Below are 14,967 nucleotides of genomic sequence, written 5' to 3' on the forward strand. Positions count from 1 at the left end.
TCTGGAGTTTTGATGACTGGGTGTTATCAGACATTTATACTGAACTCCAGAAAGGCAGATTTTTAAAAGTTCACTCAACACATTAATAATTCCACTTAGCTGAGTAAGGCTCTCTCAACATTAAAGGAAAAAAAAAGAAGAAGTAAAATTATAATTACTATGATTCAGCAGTAAACAAAGGAAAGAAAAAATCTTCGTACTATTATCTTTGAAAAATGGCCATCAAGGAAAAAGAGTGACAGAAAATTCCAGACTTTACTACACTTTTCTCACCACCCCTCTCAAAGAAAGAGCGCATGTTAAGGGTGAAGACAAGTGCACAGATACCAAAAATTCTAACCAACAACTCCCAAGTTTGGAGACCAGCTGAATAACAGGGTGTAAGAAAGTTTAGAAAGTTTAGGAAAAATATGCAGATAATTCCTATAGTGGAGAAGCAGTCCTAGATTAACTCAACAATTTAGCAGAACCAAAAAACTGCCTTAACTTGGCATTTGCTTTTTCCAGAATGGGAAGCAAGCTAGAAGACCTGCTAATCTTAATTGCCCAGAGCCAATTATCCTGGGAAAGAAAAAAATTAAAAGATACAACAAAAAGAAAGGCAAAGAAAGCATCTCATAAGATAAAATTCTCTGAAGGATGGCAGGGTAGATGGCAAACTATTTGCACAACCACTGGAAATCCTTCTCCAAGACAGATCAGTGTTATGGCCAACAGCCATGGATTTCCTTGCCATTTCACTCACCTGGCTGTAACGGTCTTGGAACAGCAGTTCAGGTGAGGCAGGTAGAGGGAAGAAACTGAAAATCTGAGGATAATCATCTCTAACTGGAGAAATTCCAAATGTTCCATCCTGAACTGGAAAGAATTACCAGAAGCTTGAGATAAATATTCATATAAATGTAACAAACAAGTCTACTGAACACTAGTACAAGGTTTTTAAACACAATTTCAGAAGAAAAAACAAAGACCAAGTTCACCAACCATAATTGTCCAAGAGTCTTAGCCAAGATATCAAATTCCCTTCTTTTTACTCTCAGGCAATGGAATTGCACACGGACTAAAGTCTCCAAACTGAAACACTAGGAAAAAATAAACAGGTCATGAGAAAGGGGTCAAGGAGAACTCATCCTTTAAAAGAAAATGATTTAATGTCTTGGAGAAGCCTCCATATTAATCTTGAGTATGATGAAGGATGTGATAGTTAAATAATGCAAACTAAGGCAAGTTGAGCAGGTTAGTGGCTCAGCGAAATACAGAGCAAATTCCACAGCTATATGACAACTCTGCACACTTCCTCCCTTGGCTAGCCGTGAAATTTTGGGGAGTGAGCAAATGCAGCTGACTGAAGCCTAAGGCCACTGTTAGATGCAAGGATCAGTGGTCAAGCCACATAACTTCCTTGAGATATTATCTGTGAAGACTGTCCAAAAAATACTTCATAACTCACATTATGTCATACTTGCACAAAGTTGTTCTTCAACCTGTGGTTACAATCAGTTCAACAAATGGTTTTGGCTAAACCCTTAAGTCTACAGGAACATTCTAAAGTTTTCAAGGACTTAGATTAAAACTAGAAAGTGATTGAGAATTAAAGTGAGAACGACAAGGACAAAAGATATCATCTGTAATTAATGTCATAAATTCCTGTGTGACAAATAATAACATTTAGTGACCTGAAGCATGAACTTCAAGAAAATTCTTAGATAACTTGGCAAAAGAAAGAGAGTGCTTTAACTCACCCCTAGGAGCCCACATAAAGTCACATAGGCAAATAATCTAAACAAAAGAAAAAATACAAAAGAGAGAGAGAAAAAAAAAGAGATATAGAGAGGCTCTTAATCATAAGATAAACAAGTCTGAGTATAAAGACATACATAAAATACTACAACATAATATTTTCTGAAGCACACATGAAAATATCTTCAAAAGCTGATTCTATGTATCAGGCTTCAAAGAAATCCCAAAATAACTTAAGAGTATTTCTATGGTTACACATTCTTAGAAAAAATTTCTTTTCCACTCTAATCCAAGGGAAGATATACTAAAATGCTATTTCTATTTCTTGAGTGGTGATTTTATGGATGTGTGTTTTATAAAATTTCTTTAAACTGTATATATTTTTTATTGCACTTCAGATGAAGGTTTACAGAACAAACTAGCTTCTCATTAAAAAATTAGTACACATATTGTTTTGTGACATTGGTTGCCAACCCCAGGACCTGTCAACATTCTCCCTTCTCTACTTTGTGTTCCCTATTACCAGCTTTCCTATTCCCTCCTGGCTTCTTGTCTTTGCCTCTGGGCTAGTGTGCTCACTTAGTCTTGTTTTGTTTTACGGGCCTGTCCAATACTTGGCTGACTGATCAGGACCAGATGGTACTGAAGGAAGAAGTCCAAGCTGCACTGAAGGCATTAGCGAGAAACAAGGCCCCTGGAATTGATGGAATATCAACTGAGATATTTCAACAAATGGATGCAGTGCTGGAAGGGCTCACTCATCTATGCCAAGAAATATGGGAGACAGCTTCCTGGCCAGCTGACTGGAAGAGATCCATATTTATGCCTATTCCCAAGAAAGGCGATCAAACCTAATGTGGAAATTATCTAACAATATTAATATCACACGCAAGCAAAATTTTGCGGAAGATCATTCAAAAGTGGCTGCAGCAGTATATCAACAGGGAATGGCCAGGAATTCAGGCCAGATTCAGAAAAGAACATGGAACCACTGATATCATTGCTGATATCAGATGGATCATGGCTGAAAGCAAAGAATACCAGAAGGATGTTTACCTGTGTTTTATTAACTATGCAAAGGCATTCAACTCTGTGGGTCTTAACAAATTATAGATAACATTGCTAGGAATGGGAATTCCAGAACACTTGATTGTGCTCATGAGGAATCTTTACATAGATCAAGAGGCAGTTGTTTGGATAGACAAGGGGATACCAAGAGGTTTAAAGTCAGGAAAGGTGTGCGTCAGGGTTGTATTCTTTCACCATACCTATTCAGTCCATATGCTGAACAAATAATACAAGAAGCTGGACTATATGAAGAAGAACGGGGCATCAGGATTGGTGGAAGACTCATTAACAACCTGCCGTATGCAGAGGACACAACCTTGCTCACTGAAAGTGAAGAGGACTTGAAGCACTTACTAATAAGATCAAAGACCACAGCCTTCAGTAGGGATTACACCTCAACATAAAGAAAACAAAAATCCTCACAACTGGACCAATGAGCAACATCGTGATGATTGGAGAAAAGATTGAAGTTGCCAAGGATTGCATTTTACTTGGATCCACAATCAACACTCAAGGAAGCAACAGTCAAGAAATCAAAAGACTCATTGCATTGGGCAAATCTGCTACAAAGGACCTCTTTAAAATGTTTAAAAGCAAAGATGTCACCTTGAAGACTAAGGTGCACCTGACACAAGCCTTGGTATTTTCAATGGCATCATATGCATGTGAAAGCTGGACAATGAATAAGGAAGACAGAAGAGTTGGTGCTTTCGAATTGTGGTGTTGGTGAAGAATATTGAATATACCACGGACTGCCAAAACAAACAAATCTGTCTTGGGAGAAGTACAACCAGAATGCTCCTTAGAAGCAAGGATGGCGAGACTGCGTCTTACATACTTTGGACGTGTTGTCAGGAGGGATCAGTCCCTAGAGAAGGACATCATGTTTGGTAAAGAACAGTGTCAGGGCAAAAGAGGAAGTCCCTCAATGAGGTGGACTGACAGAGTGGCTGCAAAAATGGGCTCAAGCATAACTACAATTGTAAGGATGGTGCAGGACCGGGCAGTGTTTCCTTCTGTTGTGTATAGGGTTGCTCTGAGTCGGAGCTGACTAGATGGCACCTAACAACAACAGCAACAACAATCTTTGGCTGAAGGGTGAATCTCAGGAGTGACTTCAACTTCATTACTGAGCTAAAAGGGTGTCCTGGGGCCATACTGTTGGGGCTCTCCAGGCTCTGTCAGACTGGTAAGCTTGGTCTTTTTGTGTGTGTGTGAGTTAGCATTTTGGTCTACATTTTTCTCCAGCTCTGACTGGGACCCTCTATCATGATCCCTGTCAGAACAGTCAGTGGCAGTAGCCACACAACTTCTAGTTGTGCTGGACTCAGTCTGATTAAGGCTGTAGTGTTTGTGGTTTACCAGTCATATGGACTAATCTTTCCCCTGTGTCTTTGGTTTTCTTCATTTTCCCTGCTCCAGACAGTTTGAGACCAGTGGAGTATCTTAGATGGCTGCTCACAAGCTTTGAAGACCCTAAATGCTACTCACCAAAGTAGAATGTAGAATATTTTCATTATAAACTGTTATGCCAGTTGAGCTAGATGTTCCCCAAGACCATGTCTTCCACAGCCCTCGGCCCAGTCATTTGGTCCTTTAGGGAGTTTAGACGTGTCTATTGAACTTCCGGAAACCCTGGTGTAGTAATGATTAAGCGCCACCACTGCTCACCAAAAGGTCAGCAGTTCGAATACACCAGGCACTTCTTGGAAACTCTGTGGAGCAGTTCTACTCTGTCCTATAGGGTCACTATGAGTCAGAATCAACTCCAAGGCAATGTTTTTTTTATTTTTTTGGTATGGAGTTTCCATGATCTTGCCTCAGACAAGCTGTGCTGGCTTCCCTGGTATTGTGCACTGTGTTACCTACCCTTCACCGAATTTACCACTTATCTACTGTCTATTTCATGTTTTTCCATCCCCTCCCTGCTCCCTTGTAACCATCAAAGATTGTTTCATTTTGCGTGTAAACCTTTTTATGATTTTTTATAGTAGTGGTCTCATACAGTGTTTGTCCTTTTGTGATTGACTTATTTCACCCAGCATAATGCCCTCCATTTTGTGAGATGCTTAGCAGATTCATCATTGTTCTTTATTGTTGCATAGTATTCCATTGTGTGTATGTACCATAGATTGTTTATCCATTCATCTGTTGATGGGCATCTAGGTGGCTACCATCTTTTTGCTATTGTGATTAATGCTGCAGTGAACATGAGGGTGCATATGTCTATTCGTGCGACAGCTCTTATTTCTCTAGGATATATTCCTAGGAGTAGAATTGCTGGCTCGTATGCTATTTCTATTTCTAGCTTTTTCAGGAAGCACCATATCATTTTCCAAAATGGTTGTACCATTTTACATTCCCACCAGTAGTACATGAGAGTTCCAATGTCCACACAGCCTCTCCAACATTTTTTTTTTTTAATTCTTTCCACTAGTGTCGGGGTGAGATGATATCTCACTGTGTTTTGATTTGCATTTCTCTAATGGCTAGTGATCTCCAGCATTTCCTGGTGTATCTGTTAGCCGCTTGACTATCTTCTTTGGTGAACTGTCTGTTCATTTCTTTTGCCCAATTTTTAGTTGGATTATTTGTCTTTTTGTCGCAAAGGTGTTGGAGTTTCCTGTAGATTTTAGAGATTAGATCTTTGTCCGATTTGTCATAGCCAAAAATTTTTTCCTAGTCTGTAGGTTCTCTTTTTACTCTTTTGGTGAAGTCTTTTGATGAGCATAAGTCTTTAATTTTTACAGGATCCCAATTACCTAGATTATCTTCTGGAGTTTGTGTGTTGTTGGTTGTGGTTTGTACCCTGTTAATGCCGTGTATCAAGGCCTCTAGTGTTGATGCTATTTTTTCTTCCCTGACCTTTATAGTTTTTGGTTTTATATGTAGGTCTTTGATCCATTTTGAATTACTTTTTGTGTATGGTGTGAGGTATGGGTCCTGTTTCAGTTTTGCCAGCACCATTTGTTTAAAAGACTGTCTTTTCCCCATCTGATGGACTTTGGGCCCTTGATGAAGATCAGGTGACCACAGGTGGATGGATTTACATCTGGGTTCCCAATTCCATTCCATTGGTCAATGTGTCTGTCATTGTACCAGACCAGGCTATTTTGACTACTGTAGCTGTATAGTAGGTTCTGAGATCAGGTAGTGCGAGTCCTCCTAATTTATTCTTCTTCTTCAATTGTGCTTTATTTATCCGGGGCCTCTTCCCATTCCATATAAAGTTATTGATTAGTTTTTCTACCTCTTTAAAGAATGCTGTTGGTATTTGGATCGGGATTGCATTGTATTTGTAGATTGCTTTGGGCAGAATTGACATTTTCACAATGTTGAGTCCACCTATCCATGAGCATGGTATGTTTTTCCATTTTTATAGCTCTCTTTTGGTTTCTTGCAGTAGTGTTTTGTAGTTTTCTTTGTATAGGTGTTTTACATCCCTGGTTAGATTTATTCCTAAATATTTTACTTTTTTAGGGGCTACTATAACTGGTGTTGTTTTCCTGATTTCCTTCTCATCATTGTCTTTATTGGTGTAAAGGAATCCAACTGATTTTTGTATGTTTATCTTATACCCTACTGCTCTGCTGAATCTTTCTACTAGTTCCAGTAGTTTTCTTGTTGTGGCTTTTGGTTTTTCTATATGTAGTATCATATCATCTGCAAATAAAGACAGTTTTACTTGTTCATTACCATTTTGGATGCCCTTTGCCCTTCATTTCTTTCTCTTGGCTTATTGCTCTAGCAAGGACTTCCAGCACAGTGTTAAATAGGAGTGGTGATGAAGGGCATCCTTGTCTTGTTCCTGTTCTCAAGGGGAATGTTTTCAGCCTCTCTCCATTAAGAATGATGTTGGCTGTTGGTTTTGTAAAAGTGGTGCTAAGGTGCCCTTTATTATGTTGAGAAATTTCCCTCTGTACTATGCCTATTTCACTGAGAGGTTTTTTCAGGAATGGGTGTTGGACTTTGTGGAATGCCTTTTCTGCTTCAATTGAGATGACTGTGCAATTCTTTTACTGTATTTATGTGGTGGATTACGTTGACTGATTTTCTAATGTTGAACCATCCTTGCACAACTGGTATGAAACCCACTTGGTCATGGTGTATTTTTTTTTATATGATATGATGCTGAATTCTATTGGCTGGAAATTTTGAGAATTTTTGCACCTATATTCATGAGAAATGTTGGTCCTTTTTTGTGGTGTCTTTGCTTGGTTTTGGTATCAGAGCTATGCTGGCTTCCTAGAATGAATTCAAAAGTATCCCTTCCTTTTCAATCCTCTGAAATAATTTGAGTAATACTGGTGTAAGCTCTTCTCTGATTGTTTGATAGAATTCTCCAGTGAAGCCATCTGGCCAAGGCTTTTTTTGTTGTTGTTGGGAGTTTTTTTAATTACCTTTTCAATCTCTTTTCTTGTTATGGGTCTGTTCAGTTTTTCAACATCAGTTTGTGTTATTTTGGGTAGGTAGTGCGTTTTTAGGAATTTGTCCATTTCCTCTAGGCTTTAAAATTTGTTCTAGTATAGTTTTTCTTAGTATTCTCTTATGATCCTTTTTATTTCAGTTGAATCTGTTGTAATATCCCCCATTTCATTTCTTATTTGGGTTATTTCTTATGTGTCCTCTCCTGTTTTTCTTTTGTCAATTTGTCCAATGTTTTGTCAATTTTGTTGATCCTTTCAAAGAAGCAATTTTTGGTTTTGTTGATTCTATTGTTTTTCTATTCTCTATTTCATTTATTTCTGCTCTGATCTTTATTATTTCCTTTCTTCTGATGGCTGTGGGCTGTTTTGTCATTCTCTTTCTATTTGCTCAATTTGTATAGCTAATGTTTTGATTTCGTCCCTTCTTTTTTGATGTGTGCATCTGTTGCTATAAATTGATCTCTGAAGACTGCATTTGCTGTGTCCCAAAGGTTTTGGTATGATGTGTTTTTATTCTTGTTTGATTCTAGGAGTTTTTTTTTTTTAATTCCACCTCTGATTTCTTCTATTACCCAGTGGTTTTTAAGCAGGGTCTTATTCAGTTTCTATGTGTCTGATATTTTTTTCCTTGCTCTTCCTGTTGTTAAATTCTACTTCAGTGGTGTGATCAGAGAAGATACTTTGTATTATCTCAATGTTTTGGATTTTGTTGAGGGTTGCTCTGTGGCCTAAGATGTGGTCTGTTCTGGAGAATGTTCCATGTTTGTTGGAAAGGAATGTATACTTTGCAGCTGTTGTGTGGAGTGTTCTATATATATCTATGGGGTCAAGTTGGCTGATTGTAGCCTTTAGATATTCTGTATCTTTGTTGGGTTTCTTTCTAGATGCTTTTCAGTCCTTTACCATGAGTGGTGTATTGAGGTCTCCTACTATTATTGTGAAGCTGTCAATTTCTCTTTTCAGTGTTGTTAGGGTTTGTTTCATGTATTTTGGAGGCCTATCATTGGGTGCGTAGATATTTATTATGGTTATGTCTTCATGATGTATTGTCCTTTTAATCATTATAGAATACCTTTCTTAGTCTTTTATGGTGGATTTTGTTTTAAAGCCTACTTTATGTGAGATTAATATTGCCACTCTTGCTCTTTTTTGGTAGCTGTTTGCTTGATATGTATTTTTTCCATTCTTTGATTTTAATAAATTTATGTCTTTTTTTCTAAGATGTGTATCTTGTAGACAGTATATTGCTGGATCCTGTTTTTTTTTTTATGCATTCTGTCTCTATCTGTCTCTTTATGCGTGCATTTTTTTTTCTCATTTATTTTGTTTTTGTAGATTTGTGTTTACCGAGACTTTTTGTTTTTCTTCTTTATTTTAATGAGTAGGTTTGTTAACTTTCTTTGTGTCTATCTTGAAATTTACCCTTATCTTCCTAAGTTTGAACCAGTCTTTTATTACTTGATATCACCTTGACTTCTGCTCCATTTGAAAGTTCTACACCTACACCTTTTATTCCTTCTTTTATTGTTCTGACTTTGTTGTCATTTACAGATTAATATCTCTGGTTCCCTGTTGTATATCTTTTAGTTTTGATTTATTCTTGAGAATTAATTACCTAGGTTGGTATCTAGCTGATGCGGTTTTGTGTTGTAAGTTCAGGCTGTTATTTGATTTTGCTTGTTCTCAAACTGAAGGACTCCCTTTAATAATTCTTGTAAGCTTGGTTTGATTTTTTACGTATTCCCTTAATTTCTGTTTATCTGGAAATGTCCCAATTTCATCATTATATTTGAGCAAGAGTTTTGCAGGATATATTATTCCTGGTTGGCAATTTTTTTCTTTCAAGGTTTTATACATGTCATCCTATTACCTTCTTGCATGCACGGTTTCCGCTGGGTAATCAGAGCTTAGTCTTACTGTTTCCCCTTTCTATGTGACTTTTCCTTCTTCTTATGCTGCTGTCAGGATTCTTTCTTTGTCACTGGTTTTAGCGAGTGTGGCTACGATATTATTCGGTGATTTTATTTTAGGGTCTATCCTGTATGGCGTTCGCTGAGCTTCTTGGATGCTCAGCTTTGCATCTTTCATGATATTAGTGAAGTTTTCTGTCAGCAGTTCTTCAACGATCCTCTTTGTGTTTTCCATTTCTTTCCCTATTCTCAAACACCAGTCACTCACAAATTTTTACTTTTGATTATATCTTCCATCATTCTCAGGGTTTCCTCATTTTCCTTCATTCTTTTCTCTGATTGCCCAAGCTAGTGGAATCCAAGAATTTGTCTGCAATTTCAAATTCACAGTGGAATGCTTCAAACCTGCTCCTCAAACCTTCTATTACATTGTCCATTTCTGAAATCTTGTTCTTTATCTTTTGGATTTCTAATTACTTTGTTTTGCTTGATTTCTAGTTGTGAAATCATTTAGACATTTTGTTCCTGTATATTTTTTTTAATTCTTCCATTTTTTTGTCTGCCTTTTTCATGATTTTGTCTGTCTTTTATGTGATTTTGTCTATTTCTTCCCCATTTTTGTCTGCTTTTTCCTTCAACTCTTGAATAGCCCTGAATACTAGAGATTTAAATTCCCTATCAGGTAGTTTGGAAACCCTGGTGGAGTAGTGGTTAAGTGTTGCAGCTGTCAACCAAAGGTTTGACAGTTCAAATCCACCAGGTGTTCCTTGAAAACTCTGGGGCAGTTCTACTCTGTCCTATAGGGTCGCTATGAGTCGGAATCAACCTGACGGCACTGGATGTGGTATGGTCTGGGTATCAGGTAGTTCTAGTGCCTTTTCTTCCACTGGAAGGTCATCTGGTTTTTTATTTTGGACTCCTACTGGAACCACCCTGTTCTTTTTTTTTATGTTTTGATATTGTCTGCTGTCTTCAGGACATCCAGGAATTATTTTCTTCATTTATTGATTGTAGGTTTGTTTGTTTTGTCCTGCTTTTCTGTTTTATTTGGTTATGTCTGGGAAGGCAGGCTGGTGTTCTTTGTTTTTTGCTCATCTTTGGCCATGATACATCTCAACACATTGTCCAATGGGCAGGGCCAGTTGCTTAGCTATGGTGTAGCAGCACAGGTCCAGCAGGAGGAGAAGTGTTGGCATGGGTCATTTGTAGCACATACTTAGGCCAAAAGGGCTGGTCCAGGGGTCAGTGCAGGGCTGGTTCCATTAGATGGTGCCTGTGCTGTTTGGTGCTATGGCTGCTAACCAAAGAGTCGGCAGTTCAAATCCACCAGGCGTTCCTTGGAAACTCTATGGGGTATTTCCACTCTGTCCTATAGGGTTGCTATGAGTCGGAATCGATTCAACGGCACTGGGTTTGGTTGGTTTTGGGTGTTGTTTGGAGTTGTGATGCTCAGTGCACAGTGCAGACAGACAGGAGGGAGCAGGAGGTTCTGATGTGTGAAACTAAGCAGGTGTGGGAAAGAAGAAAAAGAGGAGCAAAGAAAAAAAAGAAGTTCTGAGGGAGCCTGCTGTTGGAGTGGCAGGGGAAGCTGCATGCTGGTGGCTTTCTATCTGAGCAGTGAGGGACAGCCCATCAAGAAGGGACAGATACAGCACATGCAGCTAGGCAGTTGGGAGAAAGGAAAGGAAGGAAGGGAGAGAGAGATAAGAAACTAGATTTAAAAAAAAAAAAAAAGGAAGAGAGAGAAAGGCACACATAGCCGGGTAGTTAGGAGAAAGGAATGTAGGGAGAGACAAGAAACTGAGGGAATAAAAAAAAAGGGAGAGAGATACCAGGTTGGGAAAAAGGAAAGGAAAGAAGGTATGAAAGAAACTGAGAAAAAAAAAAAAAGAAGAAAGAAAAAAAAAATTCCCCAAGGGAGCTCACCTGAGGTGCATCCCCAGCCAAGCAGCACTGCATAGCCTGTCTAAAAGGAGTGGAGATGGCACATGGTGCCAGGTGTTCAGGAGAAGGATAAGGAAGGAAAGCAGAGAGAGACAAGAAACAAAGAAAAGAAGTGAAAAAGAAAAAAAAAATGCCCCAAGGGAGCCCACTGGGGTGGCGGCGTAGACCAGGGAAGTGGCTCTCCAGCCTAGCAGCACGGCACAGCCCATCTAGAAGGAGCAGAGATGGCACACAGGGCCAGGTATTCAGGAGACCAGAAAAGAAGAAAGGTAGAGGCAAAAACCAAGAAACAAAGAAAAACAAAATTCCTCCAGGAAGCCCACCAACATGGCAGGATGAACCAGGGAAGTGGTTCCCCAGCCAAGCAGCACTTCACAGCCTGTCAAGAAGGAGCAGAGATGGTACATGGGCCAGGTGTTTGAGAGAAAGGAAAGAAAGGAGGTGAGAGAGAGAAGAAACCAATAAGAAGACAAAGAAAGCAACAACCAGAACAAAAACATTGCACTGAAGGAGCTGGCCAGAGTGGGTGAGGTGAATCCAAGAAGCAAAGAGCTGGCATCTCCCTAGCCTAGCGACTGTGGCCCACCAGAAAGCAGCAGAGGCCAAGCAGGGGGAAGAAGGATGGGGAATGGGAAAGTGTGTAGCTTTGGTTACTGAGTGCTCTGTGTCCCGCTGGGAGCTCCATGAAGTTGTTTTCTTATACTCCTGGTCCGCCGTTCTCAGTAGCTGTGGAGTCAAAGATGGCGAATCCAAGCCATCTTTGATAGTTGATAGGTTACTGACGCTCCGTATCTCTCCTCGTTCTGTGTTCTCTGTTCTCTGTCAGTTTGTTATTCCACTCGGTTCTTGATTGAGTTCTTTATCCCTTCGTTTGACGCTTAGGGTTCCAGGATAGACATTTGTCTCTGTTTTACTTAGTTCTTCAGGTCTTTGCGGTGGAAGGACAGTGTGGTGCTTCTGTCTATAGCACCATGTTGGCTCTGCCTCTGTATTTTTGCTTTTATGTAATTTTCTGTATGTATTATTCTGTAAGTTATCATTAACAAAATAAAAAGGAAACATAAATATGTGTATATATACATATATATGCAAACAAGATACATCATCAATTAGTCACAATTTCACTCCAAATTAAAGTAAACTTAAGGAACAACCTGAAAAAGATTTTAAAATCAGCCTCTTTCAGATGCTATAAGAATGAAGGAGTGATATTTACCTAAAATTAGGGAAGACATGGAATAAACACAAGAAAACATGGAGTATGATACTTTAGTGATGTACAAGGGCCATTTTGAAATTTTGGACCTTAAATATAGAAATTACAATAAAACACTTCAAAAAATCAACTAAAGACTGAGTATAGAGAATTAGAAATTAGAAGATAGTTCTGAGGAAGTCATCTAGAACACTACACAGAAAAAGAGAAAAAACTTGAAAGAGCAAATAAGAAGCATAGAGATGGTTTGAGGCTAGAAATATCTGTAATAAAGCTTTTGGAAAAAGACAAAGATGAGCATATTTTAAAGAAATGTTTAAAGGCAAAATAGTGAGAGTCTACAACTAAAGAAAGACATTGTCTTTAGATTTTTTTTAAAAAAGCACTAAAAATGCTAAACATGATAAATTAGTCACTAATCATTTAGTAGTGAAACTGCAGAACATCAAGTTCAAAGATAAAATTTTAAAATAAAGACAATTTAATTCACAGATGGGAAAAATTCAATCTTAATTAAGGAATGCAAATTCTTTGGCATTTTCTCATAATTTTTTTTTTAAGGTAAAAGTTGAATAATAACAAGTTTTTGTAAGGTTCTGGAGAAAAAGTCCTCTTATGTCCTCCTGTAGCCAGTATGCCTGAAGAAAGCCAAGTTGGTAGGCAATTTGATAGTATCTAAAGAAATAAAAACAAAAATGTTCATATCTTATGACTCGAAGTTTCCGTGTTTGATATCCACCCTAAAGAAACACTCAACCATATTATAGAAAAGCACGTAAAAGACTATCCACTGCAGTGTAATTTATACTGTCAAAAAAAGTAGCACTAAAGGGACGGCAATTGCTAACTAACGTGTGGTAAAATTACACCATAGAATACTGTTTGGCACTTATAGAGAATGAGATCAGTTTACGTGTACTGATATAAAAAGATGTGATAGATGTTTGTCAGTGAAAAATACATGCTGGAGAACGTATACCCTTTATACTTAATAAAATAAAAAAACTAAGAAAGACTATCAACCAAAGAGTCTTTGACTCTTGGTAGAAGACTAGATTTTGTACATGGCCAAAGGGGACTCTAGCTTTTTTGGTAATATTGAAGTATTTTTTTAAATTATGTAATTTAAATACTTAACAAAAAAAAAGTATAAATGCAACAGTAAATATAATCACGAACTGAGAGTCTAGTCTCTTTCAGATACTTGTATAGGAGACAAAAGAACAGCTGCCAAGTGTAGTTAACTCCTTCACCAGTTCTCAAGCATTGTAAAGTATACAGAACCTTGTATGGCTGGAAATATACACAGCATCATTTTATAACGTCTCTCAAAAGATGACTCTAATAAAATATACTCCAAATTTTGTATTAATCTATTTTTAAAGTACTAATTATTTGCAAATATAGCTATACACGTTGAGCTTTTCACTGGGATTTCTAAGGGTAATTCAGGATTCACAGACATGCATAAAGACTTGCTTTGCTTTTGTTGGGACTTGCCTGATTTCATCAGTACTTCTGAGAAATATTTTTTATCTGATTGAAAGTAGACTCTTTTTCAAAATCTTGCTTTGGAGCAGAGAATTGCAAGTCATTACGGAATTTTGGGATTAATAATCCTATAATTTTTAATCGGTGAACATTTAGGAGCCTTCCTAAAGAGCAGGCCCTCAAGGAAGACAATATTTTAGATTCTGGGCATAGTAAGTAAAAGTGATTATTCTTGATCTAGATCTGGAGGAAACTGTTTGGCTATGAATCATACAATCACACAAGAAAGACTCAAATTTCCATGACGTGGAACAATCCTATTCATTTTGAACACGTCAAGAAGATTCAGAATGTTTTGTGCTGTTAACATCTTCATTTTTTATATTGTTCAAACTGTTTTAATTAACATTCTTAAAAATAAATAGTTGTAGGAGAAGGTTAACACCAAGAAGATGATAAATAAGTTGAAATAATAACATTTTTGGCTTAAATCTCTCACCTCTGCAAGAAGGCAAATCTTGAATCTGAACAAATACCACCAAGATACATCTTCTTAATGAGTGGACGGAAAGTTCAGGTAGCTGGAATGAAGGAGAAGACAGCACCAGCTTCCTTTTACATCAAACCTCTCCTTTGGAAAGCACAATTTGCACTCACAGAAATAATCCTTTTTATTTTGTTATCTTTCTGATATAGCTAGGGACCTATTATTCTATTCAAGCGCCAGTGGTAGAGTATGAGACACCACGTCATTGTGGTTTCTCAAGATCAAAATGTAGCTGTGTTGAGGTGATGCCAAGAGGTTCCAATTAAAAGTGAAAGAATCAGGTTTTCTTTTGCAAACTTTTGTCTGGAGTCTGGACTTGATATCAAGAAATAATGTTTTCCTCAAAGTATGCATATGGAATTTTCACATTAATTTTAGCAATAAAGTTTGTCAATACATGATTTAAATGATGAAGATCAGAGTTTATTTCCTTATTCTTTAGGATTATATGATTAATTTATTTGTAATAGTTCTTTTTGTGTGTCTATTTCTTCTAACGTATTTTCTAAGCACCCACAAATGGATTGTAGGAATGGTCAATAGAAAATAAACAAGAACGATAGTTACACAAGCACACACAAAGTTGAGGTTAAAATGTTTTGGTGAGTAACCCATGCAAAACTT

This window comes from Elephas maximus, chromosome 26 (genome assembly GCF_024166365.1).
Source record: "Elephas maximus indicus isolate mEleMax1 chromosome 26, mEleMax1 primary haplotype, whole genome shotgun sequence".
Taxonomy (NCBI): Eukaryota; Metazoa; Chordata; class Mammalia; order Proboscidea; family Elephantidae; genus Elephas; species Elephas maximus.